Raw genomic sequence first — 6,915 nt, 5'->3', positions numbered from 1 at the left:
TTTTTTTTTTTTTTTTTCAGAACTAGAATAGTCCACTAGGTGTTTTTCAAATGCACCATGTATGTGTGGGCACATACACACACGTGACATTCAGGGGTGGCAGTTTGACAGTTTGAATGTTTGTGTGTTATATTGATGAATGGGCTTTTGTCACCTGGGAAACATTCTTAAGGACCTCATTAAGCAATGTCTTACTAAGGACAGATAACAAAAAAGTATTACTTTTCTTCATATGGCTCAAAGACCACCTTTATCAGAATCTACTTTGGTACTTATTAAAAACATAGATTGCCAGGTCTCAGTACAAACTCATTAAATCAGTACACTGAAGGAGCGACCTGGGAAAACAAATTTATGACAAGTGCTGTGGGTTACTCGAATGCACACTGAGTTATGAAGATCACATCCTACTGTGTGCCATTAGATGGCAAATTCATGTGGCCTTGGCTCCCTACTTCCCGATATAATTAGAAGGCCAGTTGGGGGCGGGGGGCATGAAACAGCTACCATACTCAGCCTGCCCTAGAGTTTGGAGAGCTCACAGTTGACTCAAGTCCTCTCCCTCCTTATATGATAGACATTGAAAGACAGTTAGGGGTCAGTAGGTGGTGTAGTGGTTGAGGTGCTGGACTCCTATATTGGCAACCACAGTTCGAGTCCTGGACCTGGTGCTTTGCTTTCTCACTTTTCCTCTCTCTCTCTGTCTCCCTCTGGTAAGAGCATATGCCCTGCAGTAAATAAATAATAATATTAATAATTAATTTAATTTTTAAAAAGAAAGACAATTAGCCTAGCTCAGTGCCTTCTCTACATCCTATCCTTTTCTTTTTAAAGAATTTTTAATGACAGAAGTAGCACATGAGCCCATTCTCCTGTTTAATAGAGGAGGTAAGTCTAAAGTGCCCTTTGATCTCTACTCCCAATCTCAAGTCCTCCCTCAGAGCCTGCACTTGTCCTTCTAGACCTCTCCCTATGCATTCACACACATATATTTGAACCTGTAGAAAAGAAGTAGTATTAATGGATGTTTAGGTTGTTGCAATATTTTGCTTTTACAGCCCTCACTACAAGAGACATGTTCCCATATGCCTCCTTGAGAGGGTTTCTCCAAGGGATACTCAGCAAAGATAAATTTACGAGTCACAAGAGAGGATGCGATCCACTGTCCCTAGCACTGCTGCGTGTTCTCTTGCTTAATGAACTGTCGGAGCTCATTATCTACACAGGAGTTCCTGTAACAGTCAGTGTAGAAGGGAATGTTACTATCAAACCAAGAAGTATCCTTCATGGATTCTGAGAAAGGCCCCCATACGCCCCCAAACTTGATCTTCCCTGCTTGTTCCCCAGCTCCTAGTGGCACACACTCATCCAGAGTTCCCACGGGCCAGGCAAGCAGCGACTGTCCTTACACAGCATGTCGTCAACCAGGGCCAATGGAGGCTGCTGGGAAGGACAACCTATCCTGGAGGGGCATTGGCTCATCCAGAAGGACCTGTGCAAAGTGGATGTGTTGGCCTCAGCCCTGCCTGCCACCTGGTTCTGAGCTCAGGAAAGGGACCTTTATTTTCGTCCATTTAGATGGCCATGGAAGACTTCACTTCAACTCATAATTCCACAGCTAATAAAATGTCTAAGGCCAAAATCTGAGTGACCAGACAATTGGATCAGCTGCACTCAACAGAACAAGCTGGAGAACCCCAACCAGTCTCCCATAGGAGGAAGCTGGTGGGTGAGGGAAGGAATGAGGACTTGAAGAGACCTGGGGGGAGACAGTAACATTCTAGGCTTTACAGACCAGGATGCCTGAGTGGGAATCTCCACGCTGACAATAACTATCTGAGTCACCCCAGCAAGCCTCCCCAACTTGGGGTCTCCATTTCCTCCTCTATCGGGCAGGTTGGGGGAAGAGATCTAAACAGTCTCTGAGGCCGACATGTTCTGATGGTCCAGGAGTCAGAGACAGTCCTGTCACCAATCCACACGTCTGGATGCCATCATATGTCCACATGCCTGGATGAACCACTCTGCACACACCTGAATGATGCCTCCTGTCCCCAGTCCTGTCTTTTGAAAAGGTGGTCCACTTTCTTTCTGATGTACCTGGACATCTCTTCAGCCTCACTTTAGCTTTTCTCTCTACAGGTCTGGCCTTCCTCCGTATCTTGGAAATAACCTTAGGTCTGCGGATTCACAATTCACTAAGGGAAGAATCCAAGGGGGACATCATTTTAGTCTGTAAACTCCTAGCAACGTTTCTGCTCTCAGGCTCTAAGCACTGCAAGGAAAGTCAGCTTGTATAACTACTGGCAGGCTTCAGAGTTTAGTAAGTGGTGTTTTGTTCAACTCCTGTGATTCACCAGGTCCAATCAAAACAATTACTAACACTCTTCAGGCGTTTCCCAGCCACGTGAAAGCTCTGCTGGTTACAATGATGATTTTGTGAGTAAGATTTAAAACAACAATGAAAAAAAATTTTGTCATCACCTATCTACTGTTTCCCTGGCTACTTCTTTCGTTTTCTTTCTTTTCTTTCTTCTCTCTCTCTCTTTTAAAACTTTCTTCAAGTATTTCTTCCTTCAAAGAAAGAGAAAGTGAGAAAGGCACCCCCAGCAGGGCCCTTACACCTCGGTGCATCCTCAGTGTCATCGGGCCGGATGATGGCTCGTGCACATGCAGCTGGTAGGCAGAGGGAGCCTAAGCCACAAACCTGGGACCTTCCCATGTAGATCTAGTTGTGTTAACCCTTGCACTGTCTAGCCCCTATTTTTTTGGACTATATCTTTTATGAACATAGTTAATGAACGTGGTGCTTTTCTTACATCAAACCCACAAAGTTAAACACATCTAGAGAGTTTCCTGAGATATTGCTTTCTTTTTTTTCTGAACATATTTTTTTTTTAATTTGCCAAAGGGCACATGTGCTTGTCAGAGAGAGACAGAAAGTAAGAAGACACCCTTCAGGGGTAATGAACACACCACAAACTTTACTCCTCTATTCTCCTCTCAGGATTTTGGGCATGCACACATGCACCTAGACATGGTATGTTTTTCAAGATGCCAGGTCTGGGACTTGATCTCTGCATTGTTGAAATCGTGGGATCCAGCCACCTTAACCACCACACCATCTGCTAGCCCCTTTCAGTTGTTTTTTGTTTTGTTTTGTTTTGTTTTAAGTTTATTGAGAGACAGAGGGACAAGCACCCAAAACAGGGTCTTCCCACCATGCTCCCCTTCCAGTCTCAGTTAGCCCAGACCATGGACACAGCATGTGTGCCCAGCAGGTGCAGGGAGGTCTCAGGACACAAACCTCTACCCATGTGGGTCCAGTCGCGTTACTGCTGCACCACCACCTGGCCCCATGAGATGTGTCTTATGCATGTGTCTTCATTAACATAAAAGAAAACACACAGGCTGCGTGGCAATAGAGTATTTTCCTGGAAACTGGTCATAAATTAAATATATACGTAACTGACAGTCCTGGGAAAATACTAGGACTCAAGACTATCTTGGTTCCATTTCTTTCTTTTATTTTAAAAATTCCGCTTATTGACTATTGAGATAGGTTTAAGTATTTCAGGGGCTGACCAAAGTCTGGCCCATGCACCAGCAGCAGCAGCAGCATCTGTGACTTGGTTAGAAATGAGAATCTCAGACCCTAGATCAAATCTCCTGATCGGGGACCTGCAGGTGGTTGGTGCCTGCGTTCAAGATTAAGAGCTGTGCTAGAAGCTTTTCCATCTTGTTTTTAGTTGAGTGTTTAGAATTGCATCCCTCATTCTGCATCTGAGCAGACATAGCGGTTATCATGTAAGAAAACTTCTCTATGAAGCACAGGCCAAAAATGAGGCCCTGAAAAGACCTGAATCTGTTTAGGGTTTATCCCAACCTCACCCTGGTTTTTCTAATGGAACTGTCTTATCAAAGCCTCAGATCATAGACAGCATTTTGGCTCCTCTACTCCCCATACTCCTGTTCTCCACAGCATGAGTGTGTGCACGGGTATGTACATGCTTGCATGTGTGTATATTCTCTTCAGGTGGGGAGTTAGCCATATTCCTCCATTGATGCCCATTATCATAATCTATCTCTTGCAAATATGTTTTTCCTTCTTTATCCCTCTCCTTGAACATCCTTTCTGATGAGTTCATGTATGTCCTTGGAGATACCCAAAATTCCTTGAAATAAAGCAGTGTGGGCTTGGAGCAAAGCTTAATTTACATAAATGTTATTGTGCTATAAATCTTGTACTGGGTGATAATTTTTTTCACTCAATACTATGCTTTTAAGGTCTGTTTCACAACATGGATTTCTAGTTCATTGCTTCTCGCTGATGTTTTCATTCCAGAGGAGACAATACAGTCTGTGATAAAGATGGCACTTCAGATCCTTGTAGAAAGGATGAGTTGAATAGACGACTTCTCGCTGTCTTAGTACAAGAACAGCTGTTGAATTTAAATACAGGCTAGGCTGCTTTTCCAAGAGGCCCAAAACACACAGTGGCTTCAATAAGAAAAAAGTGTTCTTTCCTTTTGAAACAGCCCAGAGTAAGTGTCCAAGGCTGGCAAGGACTGTCACCCTCAACACATAGATGCCATCCCTTGCTCCCAGAAGGAAGCGATTAGAGGACCAGGAAATCACACTCCCAATCCTGGACCCAGAAGTAAGAGTCCTTCTGTCCACAGCTCCCACAGCCATCCCTTGCTGCAAAGGAGGCTTGGAAACACGACTATATCCCCAACTACAATTTTGTTCCTCATAGAAGGAGAGAATGACTCCTGGGGGACAGCTAGTGGTCTGTTGTGCTACCTTCCCCTGCACTGGTGCATAGGCTGAATCATGCAACTGACTGCACTTTCCACTGAGAGCTGAGGGCCCCCAAACTCTCACTCCCATGGGCAGCTCATGTGAGTAGACAGAGCATTCTGGGTACAAGTGCATTCTTCCTTCACGTCTCTCTAGTCTTGCTTTACCTTCACTGCACCTTTCTCGCCCAATTTCTGTGTGATGGAGAACATGTTTTATTATTTATAATACATCTGCATTTTAAGGAGAGCCCTTTCCCAAACACGAATTGTGTGTTTAGTCAGGGGAGAGAGAGAGGAAGGAAGAGAAGTTGTTCTGCATATGTAAGAAATAGGATGAAGACATGGGAGAAGATGGACAGATGGATGAAATCCTGGGGGAAAAGAACAGAGATATCTCAACAGAGGCTGGTAGGAGGCAAATCTCTCCTCCATCTCCCATCAGCTATTGGGCCAAGTCTACACTTTCCACTAGTGCATTTGCCATTGGGTCGGTATTGAGGGAGAACAAGGGTTAGATACAGAAGGTGTTGTCTGTATCCAGGAGGGCACAGGGCAGGAGCAGGTGCCATCCTTGGGAACAAGTAAGTTCAGGCTGAGACTCCGTGTGCCATGGTGGGAGGAGGCTGTGAACTGCTGAAAACTCAGTGCCATTGGCTCCTGGGCTTTGTTTACATATACCTGGATACTCTGGTGTGCAGGACACTGTGGCTGAATTCATCTGGGGCACCTAGACACTTCCCAGGGAGCCCAGGGAGAAAGGCAACCATGGAACTTGAAGGCAAAAGGAATTTTTTCTTTCTTTATTTCTGAGTTATTTAATTTTATTCATTATTATTTTAAAATTTGCTATAGGGCACATGTGATAACCAGAAAGAGATTGATCAAGAGAGAAAGTGAGAGAGAGAGGAAAAGTGAGAAAGCATGTCACCAGGTCCAGGATTCAAACCATGGTCGGCCATGTGGGAGTCCAACATCTTAACCACCATGCCATGTGCCGGCCCTAGCAAAAGCAATTTTTACAGAGGAAGAGACTGAGGCCAGGATGAAAGATGGAATGAGCAGCTATTGGGTGATCAGAAAAGTCATGATGCATTTTTGCATAGAAAAACTTGAAAAAATATGTCACAAGTTTTCTAACAATCCAATATTTAGTAGCCAGCTAGGCCATGGTCCCAGTTCTCTAGAACTCACACTCTGGTGTCTTTTTTTTTTTTTTTTTTGAGATTTTCATTGTAGTGCGCGTGCGCTCGCCAGACAGACAGACAGAGAGAGACATAGAGACAGAAAGCGAGAAATCACCCCGCAGGGGGGATGGTCACGCCGACATAGCCATTACGCTAACTGCTGGTTCCCTCTGGTGCCTTTTTTATCTGTGTTAAGGGCATCTTGTAACACTAATAGTCACCTAAAAGACTAACAGATTTCATCTGGTTTCTAGGTCTTTGTGACATGTGTTTTCTATTCATTCAAACTAGAAAGCTGCCCTGGTTGAGCACACATGATAACAAAGGAGAGGAAAGAGGTCAGATTTGTTCATTCTCAAATGAGTGCCTTTGCCTAGGGTGTGCTCACCCTCAGAAAGCTAAGAGCATCTTCAATCATGTTTATCTTTTAAAAATCCTTTTACTTTACAAAACCAGACAACTTCTCCCCATTTTGAGCCCACACTGGCCTCTCCTTTCTCCCAACTCCTCCTAGGTCTACTGCCTCTACTTGCGTTTAATGCTCTATCCTTCTCTTGGGTTTTGTTTGGCTTAATTGACCCCCATGAGACCAGCCAAGTATAGTAATTTGTCATTCTCCTGTTCCCCCACAGCATTCTGTAAGTTCCGGTGACATTCAGTTGAGGTGAAGATGAGACAACCATCAGAAGCGGTAGAAGCCAGCTGTGCACAAGAGCATACCCATAAGATCTGAGGTTCCTTCTCACCAGTCAGGAGAAAACCAGAAACACAGATGTCCCTGGAGAAAGACGGAGATAGTATTGTGTCTGCTTTATAAATTCAACCTTTGCTTTTTTCCTTCGATTCCTTGAAGACAGAGCATTGATTTTACAGGACAAAGAATTGATTTGTTCTGTGTCAGTTTACCTTCCCCCTTTGCACTCAAA

At 44.3% G+C, this 6,915-nt stretch overlaps 1 long non-coding RNA gene across 1 annotated transcript in view; it reads left to right on the top strand.

The window, feature by feature from the left end:
• LOC102490120 (uncharacterized) overlaps positions 1 to 6,706 on the top strand; it is a 23,691-nt gene extending 16,985 nt beyond the window's left edge. Inside the window, exon 4 of the long non-coding RNA XR_336274.2 lies at positions 6,622 to 6,706. This is a non-coding gene — a long non-coding RNA (uncharacterized LOC102490120). The remainder of the gene's footprint in view (positions 1 to 6,621) is intronic.
• The last annotated feature ends 209 nt before the right edge of the window (positions 6,707 to 6,915 follow it).

This window comes from Tupaia chinensis, unplaced genomic scaffold (assembly GCF_000334495.1).
Source record: "Tupaia chinensis unplaced genomic scaffold, TupChi_1.0 Scaffold000683_1, whole genome shotgun sequence".
NCBI lineage: Eukaryota > Metazoa > Chordata > Mammalia > Scandentia > Tupaiidae > Tupaia > Tupaia belangeri.
Note: the sequence above shows the minus strand (reverse complement) of the source record. Positions and strands in the feature narration are given on the sequence as shown.